The following is a 16,492-nucleotide window of genomic DNA, read 5'->3' as shown; positions in this document are numbered from 1 at the left end:
TAGTTTATTAACTAGCGTATGTAGAAGCGTGGAAAAAGCGGCCCATGGTGGGTCATTATGTACCCCCATTGCAACAGTCCCACTGGGGGGCAAGGAGCCCCCAGAACCAGAGCCCCCAGCTGCTATATTTTCCTCATAGGGGGTCTGTGGCTTCAGCAACACCTGTAGTGTGTTCAGCCCCAGAACCGTTACCCTCAGAAGCAGACATGATATAACTTGCAGTATGAGGTAACACAGTACAATTATCAGCAGCACAATACCTCTTACCCAAACCCCTGCGCAGTGTAGTCAGCACTAGCAGAGATAAAGGAGAGATATGGTGACTAAATCACAGAGAAAAATATGTATTAAAGTATATCTTTGTGAAAATCCTATATCAATATAAAACCTGACGCACCAAGCCCCCTCAGGTTATAGAATATAGGGATAGAAAGTTGAGTGAAAGACACGAAATGGACACCACTCAGCAAGCTAATGCATACACAGATAGTCACAGTTTGTACAATGCAGAGGTTATTACTAACAATAATACTGCACTGGACTAGCTTATATATATAGCTATGTAGTCAATAGATATAACACTGCACAGTAAGAACTGGATGTATATCACAGGGTAATTGTACTAGAACCCTGACTAAATGCACTCTTTCTTAACTAGCACTGTCTAAAAAGGCAGGTAGAATACTTAAGTGTCATGTAAAGTCACAGCACTGACAACCAGGCGGCTTTACACAGGAGGATTTGCCCAAGCAGTCCCAGGAACAGTGAAGCTGAGAGATAATGGCGCCCAGACACTGACAGGGAGTGAGGGAGAGACAGATATGCAGCTCCAGGGCGGGAACATTTGCGGGAAATGGCGCCCTTGGGCTGGGGGAGGGGCTTCAGGTCTAAGCCTTATCCCCCTGTTGGCAAAACCACCGGGTACTGTGGGCTACTGAAAATGGTTTAGAGAGAAAACCTGATCTGCACCCATGTCCTGGTGATCTAGTGGGATCGCCTGTACTGCCACAGTGTCCACCGCCAGCGCGCGCGGTCCTCCTCCCACTGACCAAGCCGGATCGCGATAAAGACCGGGTCCCGCAAGTGGGACCCACTCACCACCTACTGAAGCGCGGCCACGCGATCCCGGAGAGCCCCCATCGTGTGTGCCTGACTGTGAAGAAAACCGGAGCCTCCTGCTGTAGTTACCCGGCAACCAGGGCTCGGGAGTGTACAGCGCCGCTGGGGAGAGCTGGAGCTTCAGCAGTGAATGTCTTCTGACATTTACCACCGCTGCTGCCCTTGTAGTCTTCACTTTTTTCTTCAAAAAAAGCTCTTCTTAGGGCTGCCTGGAGCAGCCCCTCTATTATGTGCCTGCTTACTGCAGCACCAACTACAAAACTGAGCTCCTGTGCAGGGAGGCGGGGTTATAGAGGAGGCGGCTCTGTGCATTCTGGGAACAGTCAAAGCTTTGAGCCTGTTGGTGCCTCGGATCAAGATCCTACTCTACACCCCATTGTCTATCCTTGTGGAGCCCAGTGTACCCCGCAGCAAATATTGGCTTAATATTTGCCTGCATCAAGTTTTTGTAATTGTAGTACTCATTGTGGGAGATTTAACTTAATTAGGGGATTGAAATGAAAATCAAGGACTCAATATTAAGGGAATATACTAATGTAAGGGTATATAACTATATACGGCTTCCAGCCACTTGCCACTTGCCAGCCACTTGCCACTTGCACCAGCCCCACCACTCTATAGGCACCTCTAGGCAGGGCCGGTTCTGGGGCTTTGCGCGCCCCGGGCGGCAATGGGGGGGCGTGGCTTCATACAGGGGGCGTGGTCATTTAAGCCCCCTGTACAGACTACTGTAGCGCTCTGAAATGTGCCCCCCGCTGCCGCTGGCCGCTGTGAAGCCCTTCGTGGAGAGGTCCTTTAATGTGCGGTGCGCGATGACGTCATCGCGCACCGCACAGTAAAGGACCTCTCCACGAAGGGAAACTCTAGTTTCCTTTCACAGCGACCAGCGGCAGCGGGGGGCACAGCAGCAGCGGATCTTGCCCTGGTGCGGCACCCTCCGGATGACGCCAGCGCCCTCCGGAAGGCGGCGCCCCGGGCAAAAGTCCTGCTTGCCCGTGGCAAGATCCGCTACGGCCTCTAGGTACATACCCACAGCCCTCCCATGACATGCCCACAGCACCTCCATCACACTCCCACAACACTCCCATGCTATGCCCACAACACTCCCATGACACGCCCACAACACACCCACAGTCCCCCTGTGACACACCCACAGCCTTCTCATAACATTTCCACAAGACAGGGCAGATCTTTTCGATCACATTCTTTCCGACCAGTTCCCAACCCAAAACGCCCATTCCACACAAATCGAGATCAGACACAGATATGTAATATCAGAATTGATTGGAGAAACACAAAAATACATACATTGTTCATGGGTAGGGGGGAAGGAGCAGGTACGGATTACCCGGGCTTGGGTCCTTGTTGGGGCCCTGGAGTGCAAGGTAAGTGTAACCACACCAACACATTGCCGTGACCACCAGGGAATGAACTGCACCTGACTTGTTTTGATTTTCATCTAACTTTTGATTTCTACTGGGATTTACATACAAACTGGGATTGTTTTAAATTTCGAAAAAATATTTTCACAATTGCAACAGATGGACCAATTACAGAAGTACTGTAGGTAAATTTGAAAACAAAAGTGCTACAATGAGCAGGTTAATGAGCAACGGAAGAGAAAAGTCCTTAAGACACTGGGGGTCATTCCGACCCGATCGCTCGCTGCAGTTTATCGCAGTGCAGCGATCAGGTCGGATCTGCGCATGCGCCGCAGTGCGTCGGCGCATGCTGAACGGCCGAAGGCCGATGTTCCCTTGCGATCGCCTCTGCCTGATTGACAGGCAGAGGCGGTCGCTGGGTGGGAGGGGGCGGAACGGCTGCATTTGGCCAGCGTTATGGGGGCGCGGTCCGGCCAACGCAGGCTTGGCCAGACCGTGCGGAGGGCGGGCCGCAGCGGCTACGTGACGTCACTCACAGCCGCTGCGACCAGGGGCAGCGACGAGTAACTCCCGGCCAGCCGTAGGAGCTGCGCTGGCCGGGTGTTACTCAGCAAGTACAAAAGCATCGCCACTGTGCGGTGCTTTTGTACTTGTGCGGAGAGGGGGGGGGGGGCGGATAGACATGCGGGGCGGACTAGCCCTGTGCTGGGCGTCCCCCCGCATTGTCTGGCAACGTGATCGTAGCTGTGTTAAATTTAGCACATCTACGATCAACTCAGAATGACCCCCACAGTTCCACTGATGTGTATCCAACATAATCACAAACGTGATGCTACTGTAGTGTGGTCTATCAGTGTGCTAAGATCTATCTTTGACCAGTTATTGCGTCGTGAATGCCTTTTTTATACAAACCTAATTATATAATTGTTATAATCTTTACAAGATTGAATACAATTTTTATAGTTTGTCATGTGTTATTCTATAAACAACTTAATGATGGCTTACAGAAAGAATAAAGGTTCATTAATGTATAATGGCCACCATTAGGAGGGAACTGGTGCTACTGGAGTCCCGGCCCCGCCAGAGAGGGGTCCGGCGGCACTCCTACCAAATTGCAATAATTTTTTTTTGGTAATGTGACCTGGCATGCGTGACATCATGATGTCACACCGCTCAAGAAGAGAGGAGGAGCAGTGGTGTGTACGGAGCAACCAGAAGAAGGTAAGTGTCATGCTTGGGCTGTCTGGATCTGGAGAGATAAAGCAGGGCCCCTGGCCAGAGAGAAAGAAGGGGGCTGGCTGGTGCTAGACAGGCACAGCAGGGCAGGAGAGACAGAAGGGGACTGGCTGGTGCTAGAGAGGCACAGCAGAGCAGGTGAGACAGAAGGGGACTGGCTGGTGCTAGAGAGACACTGCAGGGCAGGAGAGATGGAAGGGGACTGGTTGGAGCTGGAGAGACACAGCAGGGCAGGAGAGACAGAAGGGGACTGGCTGGTGCTAGAGAGGCACAGCAGAGCAGGTGAGACAGAAGGGGACTGGCTGGTGCTAGAGAGACACAGCAGGGCAGGAGAGACAGAAGGGGACTGGCTGGTGCTAGAGAGGCACAGCAGAGCAGGTGAGACAGAAGGGGACTGGCTGGTGCTAGAGAGACACAGCAGGGCAGGAGAGACAGAAGGGGACTGGCTGGTGCTAGAGAGGCACAGCAGAGCAGGTGAGACAGAAGGGGACTGGCTGGAGCTAGAGAGAAACAGCAGGGCAGGTGAGACAGAAAGGGACTGGCTGGTGCTAGAGAGACACAGCAGGGCAGGAGAGACAGAAGGGGACTGGCTGGAGCAAGAGAGACACAGCAGGGCAGGAGAGACAGAGGGGGACTGGCTGGAGTTAGAGAGACACTGCATGGCAGGAGAGACAGAAGGGGACTGGCTGGAGCTAGAGAGACACAGCAGGGCAGGAGAGACAGAAGGGGACTAGCTGGTGCTAGAGAGACACAGCAGGGCAGGTGAGACGGGGGGGACTGGCTGGAGCTAGAGAGACACTGCAGGGCAGGAGAGACGGAAAGGGACTGGCTGGAGCTAGGGAGACACTGCAGGGCAGAAGAGACGGAAGGGGACTGGCTGGAGCTAGAGAGACACTGCAGGGCAGGAGAGACAGAAGGGGACTGGCTGGAGCTAGAGAGACACTGCAGGGCAGGAGAGACAGAAGGGGACTGGCTGGTGCTAGAGAGACACAGCAGGGCAGGAGAGACAGAAGGGGACTGGCTGGTGCTAGAGAGACACAGCAGGGCAGGTGAGATGGAGGGGGACTGGCTGGAGCTAGAGAGACCCTGCAGGGCAGGAGAGACAGAAGGGGACTGGCTGGAGCAAGAGAGACACAGCAGGGCAGGAGAGACAGAGGGGGACTGGCTGGAGCTAGAGAGACACAGCAGGGCAGGAGAGACAGAAGGGGACTGGCTGGTGCTAGAGAGACACAGCAGGGCAGGTGAGACGGAGGGGGACTGGCTGGAGCTAGAGAGACACTGCAGGGCAGGAGAGACAGAAGGGGACTGGCTGGAGCAAGAGAGAAACAGCAGGGCAGGAGGGACAGAGGGGGACTGGCTGGAGTTAGAGAGACACAGCATGGCAGGAGAGACAGAAGGGGACTGGCTGGAGCTAGAGAGACACAGCAGGGCAGGAGAGACAGAAGGGGACTGGCTGGTGCTAGAGAGACACAGCAGGGCAGGTGAGACGGAGGGGGACTGGCTGGAGCTAGAGAGACACCGCAGGGCAGGATAGACAGAAGGGGACTGGCTGGAGCAAGAGAGACACAGCAGGGCAGGAGAGACAGAGGGGGACTGGCTGGAGTTAGAGAGACACAGCATGGCAGGAGAGACAGAAGGGGACTGGCTGGAGCTAGAGAGACACAGCAGGGCAGGAGAGACAGAAGGGGACTGGCTGGTGCTAGAGAGACACAGCAGGGCAGGTGAGACGGAGGGGGACAGGCTGGAGCTAGAGAGACACTGCAGGGCAGGAGAGATGGAAGGGGACTGGCTGGAGCTGGAGAGACACAGCAGGGCAGGAGAGACAGAAGGGGACTGGCTGGTGCTAGAGAGGCACAGCAGAGCAGGTGAGACAGAAGGGGACTGGCTGGTGCTAGAGAGACACAGCAGGGCAGGAGAGACAGAAGGGGACTGGCTGGTGCAAGAGAGGCACAGCAGAGCAGGTGAGACAGAAGGGGACTGGCTGGTGCTAGAGAGACACAGCAGGGCAGGAGAGACAGAAGGGGACTGGCTGGTGCTAGAGAGGCACAGCAGAGCAGGTGAGACAGAAGGGGACTGGCTGGAGCTAGAGAGAAACAGCAGGGCAGGTGAGACAGAAGGGGACTGGCTGGTGCTAGAGAGACACAGCAGGGCAGGAGAGACAGAAGGGGACTGGCTGGAGCAAGAGAGACACAGCAGGGCAGGAGAGACAGAAGGGGACTGGCTGGAGCTAAAGAGACACTGCAGGGCAGGAGAGACGGAAGGGGACTGGCTGGAGCTAGGGAGACACTGCAGGGCAGGAGAGACGGAAGGGGACTGGCTGGAGCTAGAGAGACACTGCAGGGCAGGAGACAGAAGGGGACTGGCTGGGGCTAGAGAGACACTGCAGGGCAAGAGAGACAGAAGGGGACTGGCTGGGGCTAGAGAGACACTGCAGGGCAGGAAAGACAGAAGGGGACTGGCTGGAGCTAAAGAGACACTGCAGGGCAGGAGAGACAGAAGGGGACTGGCCGGAGCTAGAGAGACATTGCATGGCTGGAGACACAGAATGGGGCTGGCTGGAGCTAGAGAGACACTGCAGGGCAGGAGAGACAGAAGGGGACTGGCTGGAGCTATAGAGACATCGTGGGACGTGAGAGAGAGAAGAGGCTGGCTGGAGCTAGAGAGACACCGCAGGGCAGGAGAGACAGAAGGGGACTGGCTGGAGCTAGAGAGACACTGAAGGGCAGGAGAGACGGAAGGGGACTGGCTGGAGCTATAGAGACACTGCAGGGCAGGAGAGACAGAAGGGGACTGGCTGGGGCTAGAGAGACACTGCAGGGCAGGAGAGACAGAAGGGGACTGGCTGGAGCTAGAGAGACAATGCAGGGCAGGAGAGACAGAAGGGGACTGGCTGGAGCTATAGAGACATCGTGGGGCGCGAGAGACAAAAGGCGCTGGCTGGAGCTAGAGAGACACCACAGGGTTGAAGAGACAATAGGGGACTGGCTGGTGCTAGAGAGACACTGAAGGACAGAAGAGACAGAAGGGGACTGGCTGAAGCTAGAGAGACACAGCAGGGCTGGATATATAGAGGGGGTTGCCCGGGGTTAGAGAGACACCGCAGGGATGGAGAGACAGAGGGGTCTATTCATTAAGCAGTGAAAAATGTGTAGAAGTGAGCCAGTGGAGAAGTTGTCCATGGCAACCAATCAGCATTGAAGTAACATTTATAATCTGAATACTTTACAATTGTACGGAGCAGCTGATTGGTTGCCATGGGCAACTTCTCCATAGGCTCACTTCTCCACGCTTTTCACTGCTTCATGAATAGACCTCTAAGTTTTCAGCTTGTCAAAAGAGTGGGAATTTCATAAGAGTAGCCGCCACTAAATCTGGAGGTAATGGGTTTTATGTTAACTGGCTAAATCCCTCTTACAGACATACTGATTTTTAAACATATTGTGCAAAATCCCATTCCATCAAAGAAGACAAAGCAGCTGTAGTCAAATGTGTCCCTGCTTTACTGCACAAAGTGTAAAAGAATATGTTTACGTAACCCCCAGTGTTTGGGGTCAGCAGTGACGGGGTTAACTGTCCTTACATGATGAGAACTGTCTGAAAGAGATATGGGCAGGCTTGACTACCCTCCAGCATTCAGCGGGAGTCTCCCGATTTTTACATGAGCCTCCCGCTGCCCCGCATACCTTGTCAGCCCTCCCGATTTTAAAGTCTTTATCCCCGTAAATTCGGACTGCGCATGTGTAAGTCCGCAATTGAGGGGGGGGCGGGGCCAGCAGGGGAGAGGCAGACTGTGTCCTGTGAGAGCTCTGATTGAGCACAGCAGCCACCTGTAGTGTACAGGGGAGCACATGACATGACCCGGCAGCCAGTGCTCTGCATCCCGGTGGCTGGCCCCGCCCACCACACTATCAGTAGAGTAGGCAGTGAGACAGAGCCCAGCGTTCTTGCTTCTGCTTGTGTCTGCCCTGTGCTACCTCCCCCACCACACACTCCCTGCTCTTCACAGGAGGGACTCAGAGGGAGCAACAAACCAGGTGTGTACTGTGTCTGCCGGGGGCTATTGGGGGGGGGGGGGGGTAATGTAATGTGCTACTGTGTGTAATATGAGGGGGGGGGGTGACATGTGCTGCTGTGTGTAATATGGGGGAGTGTAGTGTAATGTGCTACTGTGTGTAATATGGGTGGGTGTAGTGTAATGTGCCACTGTGTGTAATATTGGGGGGGGAGGGGGGGCGGTGTAGTGTAATGTGCTACTGTGTGTAATATGGGGGGGGTAGTGTAATGTGTTACTGTGTGTAATTTGGGGGGGTAGTGTAATGTGTTGCTGTGTGTAATATGGGTGGGTGTAGTGTAATGTGCCACTGTGTGTAATATGGGGGGGGGGGTGTAATGTAATGCGCTACTGTGTGTGTAATATGGGGGGGTAGTGTAATGTGCTACTGTGTGTAATATGGGGGGGGTAGTGTAATGTGTTACTGTGTGTAATATGGGAGGGTAGTGTAATGTGCTGCTGTGTGTAATATGAAGGGGGGGTAGTGTTAATGTGCTACTGTGTGTAATATGGGTGGGTGTAATGTAATGTGCCACTGAGTGTAATATGGGGGAGGGGGGGTGTAGTGTAATGTGCTACTGTGTGTGTAATATGGGGGGGTAGTGTAATGTGCTACTGTGTGTAATATGGGTGTGTGTAGTGTAATGTGCTGCTGTGTGTAATATGGGGGTGTAGTGTAATGTGCTACTGTGTGTGTAATATGGGGTGTAGTGTAATGTGCTGCTGTGTGTAATATGGGTGGGTGTAGTGTAATGTGCTGCTGTGTGTAATAAGGGTGGGTGTAGTGTAATGTGCTGCTGTGTGTAATATGGGTGGGTGTAGTGGAATGTGCTACTGTGTGTAATGTGGGTGGGTTTAGTGTAATGTGCTGCTGTGTGTAGTGTAATGTGCTGCTGTGTGTAATATGGGGGGGTAGTGTAATGTGTTACTGTGTGTAATATGGGGGGTAGTGTAATGTGTTACTGTGTGTAATATGGGTGGGTGTAGTGTAATGTGCTGCTGTGTGTAATATGGGTGGGTGTAGTGTAATGTGCTGCTGTGTGTAATAAGGGTGGGTGTAGTGTAATGTGCTGCTGTGTGTAATATGGGTGGGTGTAGGGGAATGTGCTGCTGTGTGTAATGTGGGTGGGTTTAGTGTAATGTGCTGCTGTGTGTAATATGGGTGTGTGTAGTGTAATGTGCTGCTGTGTGTAATATGGGGGGTAGTGTAATGTGTTACTGTGTGTAATATGGGGTGTAGTGTAATGTGTTACTGTGTGTAATATGGGGGGGTGTAGTGTAATGTGTTACTGTGTGTAATATGGGGGGTAGTGTCATGTGTTACTGTGTGTAATATGGGTGGGTGTAGTGTAATGTGCTGCTGTGTGTAATATGGGTGGGTGTAGTGTAATGTGTTACTGTGTGTAATATGGGTGGGGGTAGTGTAATGTGTTACTGTGTGTAATAAGGGTGGGTGTAGTGTAATGTGCTGCTGTGTGTAATATGGGTGGGTGTAGTGTAATGTGCTGCTGTGTGTAATATGGGTGGGTGTAGTGTAATGTGCTGCTGTGTGTAATATGGGTGTGTGTAGTGTAATGTGCTGCTGTGTGTAATATGGGGGGGTAGTGTAATGTGCTACTGTGTGTAATGTGGGTGGGTTTAGTGTAATGTGCTGCTGTGTGTAATATGGGTGTGTGTAGTGTAATGTGCTGCTGTGTGTAATATGGGGGGGTAGTGTAATGTGTTACTGTGTGTAATATGGGGGGTAGTGTAATGTGTTACTGTGTGTAATATGGGTGGGTGTAGTGTAATGTGCTGCTGTGTGTAATATGGGTGGGTGTAGTGTAATGTGCTGCTGTGTGTAATATGGGTGGGTGTAGTGTAATGTGCTGCTGTGTGTAATAAGGGTGGGTGTAGTGTAATTTGCTGCTGTGTGTTATATGGGTGGGTGTAGTGGAATGTGCTGCTGTGTGTAATATGGGTGGGTTTAGTGTAATGTGCTGCTGTGTGTAATATGGGTGTGTGTAGTGTAATGTGCTGCTGTGTGTAATATGGGTGGGGGTAGTGTAATGTGTTACTGTGTGTAATATGGGGGGTAGTGTAATGTGTTACTGTGTGTAATATGGATGGGTGTAGTGTAATGTGCTGCTGTGTGTAATATGGGTGGGTGTAGTGTAATGTGCTGCTGTGTGTAATATGGGTGGGTGTAGTGTAATGTGCTGCTGTGTGTAATATGGGTGGGTGTAGTGTAATGTGCTGCTGTGTGTAATATGGGGGGGGTAGTGTAATGTGCTGCTGTGTGTAATGTGGGTGGGTTTAGTGTAATGTGCTGCTGTGTGTAATATGGGTGTGTGTAGTGTAATGTGCTGCTGTGTGTAATATGGGGGGGTAGTGTAATGTGTTACTGTGTGTAATATGGGGGGTAGTGTAATGTGTTACTGTGTGTAATATGGGTGGGTGTAGTGTAATGTGCTGCTGTGTGTAATATGGGTGGGTGTAGTGTAATGTGCTGCTGTGTGTAATATGGGTGGGTGTAGTGTAATGTGCTGCTGTGTGTAATAAGGGTGGGTGTAGTGTAATGTGCTGCTGTGTGTAATATGGGTGGGTGTAGTGGAATGTGCTACTGTGTGTAATATGGGTGGGTGTAATGTTATGTGCTACTGTGTGTAATATGGGGGGGGGGGTAATGTAAAGTGCCACTGTGTAATATGGGGGGGGGGGGGGCTGTGTAAAATGTAATGTAATGTGTTACTGTGGTAATATGGGGGGACATGGAGCAGCGTGTCACAGAGCTGCTCGCAGAGGCGGTGAGACATGGAGCTGTGGGTCTTGCTGAAGCGCTGCTGTCTATCATGGTGTGACACACACATACACATACACACATACACATACACACACACATACACACACACACAGTCTCTCTCAGGTATAGGGTCTCTACCTGGCGTAGTGTGTATAAGGGACTCTGCCTGGGGTAATGTGTGTAAGGATATCTGGCGTAGGCTACCTGGCGTAATGTGTGTAAGAGGCTACCTGGCATGATGTGCGTAAGAGGCTATCTGGCGTAGGCTACCTGGCGTGATGTGCGTAAGAGGCTACCTGGAGTAATGTGTGTATGAGGCTACCTGGCGTGATGTGCGTAAGAGGCTACCTGGCGTATGGTGTATATAAGGGGCTGTCAGACGTAATGTGTATAAGGGGTACTACTGTGTGATGTAATGTGACAAATGTACACTACTGTACAGAGTAATGTAATATGAATTTTGTGGTCATACCACTTTCCCATGAAACCATGCCCCTATATTTTTGGGGGCGTGTCTTTTGCGCGCAGTCCCTATTTGACGTGTGGGTGGGGGGCACCATTTAAATTTCTGGAACAGGGCACCAAAATGTCTACTTACGGCTCTGGCTGCATATATAATGTAATGTATTATGGTGCTATATATATATATATATATATATATATATATCACACAATTGCACACCAGAGTATATACTTTAGGTTTTCTGTTCGTCCGTCTCTTCTCACCAGTGTACAGTACACACTACCGTAATATATAGTGCACCTATTATTACTCTAGTGTACCTATATTATTACTCTTTTTGTTTTTGGCTGGTTTTAGTACTATAGTTTTCATCAGGACACACCCCTGAGTGGCAATAAAGCCCCTCATAGGTGGACCTAGACACGCCCTTTGGGTGGAGCATGACCCCCCCCCCCCCCCCCCCCCCCCAACGGAAAGAGCTGCGTGTTCTGCTGCCACCTGTAATCTCCCTGAAACTAGTTTTCAAAAGTAGGCAAGTATGGATATGGGCAAGGTGGGTCTATCTCTGCAGCATCCTACCTTCCTCAAACAGCAGCAGTAGTGGTGCTTGTAGCAGTAGTGACAGTGAACTGCACCCTGGCTGCTGGGAAGTCACAGTGACGTGTGGCCGGGACTGCTCTGTCACCGTAACAGTCCTCCCCCCTGTGTAACCCTGAGCTGGCTTCTTCTGCTGCTGTTCTGTCACAGTAATACCCCTTTCACACCGCAGCTTGAACCCGGTAAATTGACGATTTTTAAGGCTTCCTAAACGGTTCGAGCTGCGATGTGAAAGTGTCACCTTCAATTTACCGTTTTCAAAATACCGGTATTTTGAAACGGTAAAAAAGCAGGGTCCTACCCGTTTCAGACCCGTTTCATTGTGCAGTGTGAAAGGGTCTGAAACGGTATTTGCAAGCCCCAGAAGGTGATAGGCTGTCTCCATGTGTGATGTCACCAGGCAGAAGCAGGAAATAAACATTTAAAATGACAACCACTGTTTTGTATGGGTGAAACGGGTTCAGTGTGAAAGGTACCAAAACGGTAATGAAATGGTAATATACTGGTTACAACATGCGATGTGAAGGGGGTTTAACTGCTCAAACCCGTTTTAAGAACCGTTTAAAGAACCATTTCAAAAGCAGGTTTTGCGATGTGAAAGCAGCATAAGAGTACTCCCCACTGTATAACCCGGAGCTGGCTTCTTCTTCTTCTTCTTCTTCTGCTGCACTGTCATAGTAGAGTGCTCCCGTGTCACCGTGTATAAGGGGCAGGAGCTGCAGAGCACTTACTGCCACTGGTCCCCTCTCTCTGTTCGGGCCCAGGACTGAAGTCCCCACAGACCCCCACTGATGGTGGCCCTGCATGTATGTTCATAAGTCCTGGCCAGCTCCCCCCTGCACACTTTGGGCCTAATTCAGGCCTGATTACAGCAGCAAATTTGTTAGCAGTTGGGCAAAACCATGTGCACTTCAGGGGCGGCAGATATAACATGTGCAGAGAGAGTTAGATTTGGGTGGGGTGTGTTCAAACTGAAATCTAAATTACAGTGTAAAAATAAAGCAGCCAGTATTTAACCTGCACTGAAACAATATAACCCACCCAAACAGTGGCGGAACTAGCGAGCGGTGCGACAAAATGCTTCCCCCCCCCCCCATCCCATCCAAGTCCACCCCCTCACCCCTGGAGAGGATCTGGTGAGGGGGACCTGCTCAGAGCCAGAGAAATGGATACCTAGCAACAGTGCCGTAACTAGACATTTTAGCACTGTGTGCAAGAAACGGCATCGGAGCCCATCCCCTGCATGCAAAACAGGGGCAGTGCATAGGGGTGTGGCTTCGTGGGGAAGGGGTGTGGCCAATTCATAAAATGGTGCACAGTAGTCTCCATTATTCAAATTATGCCGCACAGTAGCACCACTACACCAGGTAGAGACCCTTTTACACCTTACGGCAGACAGATTCCCCTATTGACACATTACGGCAGACAGCGTCCCCTTTTAACACATTACGGCAGACAGCGTCCCCTTTTTACACATTAAGGCAGACAGCATCCCCCTTTTTACACATAACGGCAGACAGCGTGCCCTTGTAACACATTACGGCAGACAGCATGCCCTTTTTGCACATTACGGCAGCACACAGCGGCATGCAATGAGTCAGTTTGACTCATTACATGCTTTGGGCCCCTGGACAGTGGCGGAATTAGGCCTTTTGGTCGGCGCTGCAGCCCCGCTGCTGCTCTGGATACCATTTGGGGCTGAATAGCAGTGCTGAGGCAGAGTTAGGAGCAGCCTTTATACTTGGACAAACCAAGGTGGTCATTCCTAGTTGTTCGCTTGCTAGCTGCTTTTAGCAGCATTGCAAACGCTAGGCCGCCGCCCTTTGGGAGTGTATCTTATTTTAGCAGAATAGCGAACGAAAGATTAGCAGAATTGCTACTAAATAATTCCTTGCAGTTTCTGAGTAGCTCCAGACCTACTCCTAGACTGCGATCACCTCAGTCCGTTTAGTTCCTGGTTTGACGTCACAAACACGCCCAGCGTTCGGCCAGCCACTCCCCCGTTTCTCCAGCCACTCCTGCGTTTTTACCTGGCATGCCTGCGTTTTTTAGCACACTCCCTGAAAACGCCAAGTTGCCGCCCAGAAACACCCACTTCCTGTCAATCACACTACGATCACTCGAGCGTTGAAAAAACGTTGCTCGAGCTTGTGCAAATCTCCAAAGTTTTGTGTTAAAATACTTAGCGCATGCGCGCTGCATACCATGCGCATGCTCATTTTCCACCTAAACAGAAAGAACACACCCAGACGCGCTGTCACAGCTGCCAGTAGGGATTGTCAATCCCAATGAAAACTATAAAAAGTGGATAAAAAACTGGCAGCATGAACACTTACCGCGTTTCCCTAGGCTCGGCCACCTAGCTTCATCAGAAGTCCGATGAAGCTAGGTGACCGAGCCTAGGGAAACGCGTTTAGTGTTCATGCTGCCATTACTCCAGTGTCCTGCATTTCAAACGGATCCAGATATGGACTTTTGAACCAACTATTTTGGAACTTTTCCTGTGGGATTTTCAAACCAAACAGCACCGATTGGAGAGACCCAGTGCTCACACGAACAGCACAGCTTGCCTGCTGGCAATTACATTTCTCTGGAAGTCTCCATTGCTAAGGGTAACACCAGCTGTATATATTTCCTGTCCCCAGGGAACTTTGCACATTCTCAGTCCGGGATCCTTTGTGGACACTTGTCAGCAGCTATTTCTAACTATTTCTGAGCTCCATCAATGCCCTTCATTGTATGTTTATACTGGAATTATTTCCTGTTTTTAGCTTGTGATGTCTAGTTAATTAATTAATAAATCTATGTTAATTTATTAGATTTCATCCACAGTCTTCATTATTGGGGAAACATCAAGCGCCAGTTTTTTATCCGCATTTTCCACCTAATCGCTGCGTTGCGAAAAATGGCAACGAGCGAACAACTCGTAATGACCACCCATGTTACAATGCAAGACTTGCAAATAAATTTTTACATTCAGGGTAAATACAGACTGCGTTTGCATGTAAACTATAAATACTGGACAGTTTTATTTTTACACTGCAATTTAGAGTTCAGCTAGGACACCCATTTCCCATCACTAAATCTCTCTGCACATCCTAAATCGGGAGGCAACCGGTTTGCCGGCTGTCAGGATCCCGGCGGTCAGGATACAGACGCCGGAATCCCGCCACCCGCCACAATACTGGTGGTCTGAATCCTAACCGCCATCCGGATTCCCCACTTGGGTTGTGGTCCCCCCCCCACCACTTGAGAGGGAATAAATTAGTGTGGCGACCCGCAGCGAGCCCGCTACGGGACACGCTGCACTTACTGCCGGTATTCTGGCTGTCGGGATCCCGACAACCGGGATGTCATACTGAATCCCCTAAATCTGCATCACCTGCAGTGCAACATGGTTTTATCAAGGTGACAATTTACTCCTTTTTTTTTTTGCATTGTTTCCAACTCTAAATCAAAAAGTCTGTTTTATAAATAAAAAGCCTGTTCTGTATTATCAGTCCCATAGAAGGATATGCTAATATCTTATCAAACACTAGGAACCTGTCAATGGGGGTCATTCCAAGTTGATCGCTCGCTAGGTACTTTTCGCCGCCCACAGGGCAGTGTATATTTGTTGTACAAGGGTGTGATCGCTTTTGCAGCCGAGCGGTACAAATATAGTTTGTGCAGTTTCTGAGTAGCTCAGAACTTACTCAGCCCTTGCAATCACTACAGCCTGTCCGGTCCCGGAATTGACGTCAGACACCCTCCCTCAAACGCATGGACACGCCTGCATTTTTCCAAACACTCCCAGAAAACGGTCAGTTGACACCCATAAACGCCTTCTTCCTGTCAATCTCCTTGCAATCGGCTGTGCGAATGGATTCTTCGTTAAATCCATCGCACAGCAACGATCCGCTTTGTACCCTACGATGCGCATTGCGGTGCATACGCATGCGCAATATTGACCTGATCGAAAGACGGCAGCATGCGATCAGGTCGGAATGACCCCCAATGTTCACTTTAAGTTACTGTTTCTCTCTGGGATGCTTGATGCATTAATGACATCTTATTTTTTTTTTTTTTTATAAATTGTCTTGACAATTTAATTTGCGATGTGGGTTTCCATGGAGATCTATTGGAGTCATAGAATTCCACATAACACAAGTTAGAAAGAAATATTTTTGTTGTATACTTAAGGTAGACTGGACAAGATTTTAGAAGAAAAAATCATATAAAATATATGGGTATGGGACTCAGGGTCGACAGTGTCTAGGTCAACACACATTATGTCGACACCTATTGGTCGACATTGACTAGGTCAACATGGGAAAAGGTTGACATGAGTTTTTTATGTTTTTTGGTGTCGTTTTCTTTGTACAGTGACTGGGAACCCCGATTAGTGCACCGTGTCCCCTCGCGTGGGTCGCGGCAAGGTGCCTTGTTCCGCTACTGCTGCGCTCGGCACAGGTTACAGTTCCCATTTATAGTCCACGTGGATCGTAAAGTATGAAAAAGTTAAAATAATTTTAAAAAATGTGAAAAACTCATGTCAAACTTTTTCCATGTCGACCTAATGGCCATGTTGACCTATTCCCTGTGTCGACCCACTCAGCGTCGACCAATAGGTGTCGACCTAATGTGTGTCGGCCTAGACAGTGTCGACCTAGAGTCCAGATACCAAAATATATAGTCGTCGATTCAGTTAACTGGCCCGCGTCCACAAATTATTCACAGTCACATTTACAGTAGTTTTGGACTTTTGGATTTTTGTTTTTAGCCCCATGGGGCAGGGTACAAAAATCAGCAAGTGCGGGGCAAGATTAGGCCGCAAGGGGAGTGAGTTCGGCTGACAGCATTTCTATGCACATTGCATGAAT

Source organism: Pseudophryne corroboree, chromosome 11 (assembly GCF_028390025.1).
Source record: "Pseudophryne corroboree isolate aPseCor3 chromosome 11, aPseCor3.hap2, whole genome shotgun sequence".
Lineage (NCBI taxonomy): Eukaryota > Metazoa > Chordata > Amphibia > Anura > Myobatrachidae > Pseudophryne > Pseudophryne corroboree.
The sequence above is the reverse complement of the archived record's forward strand: the minus strand, read 5'-3'. Positions refer to the sequence as shown.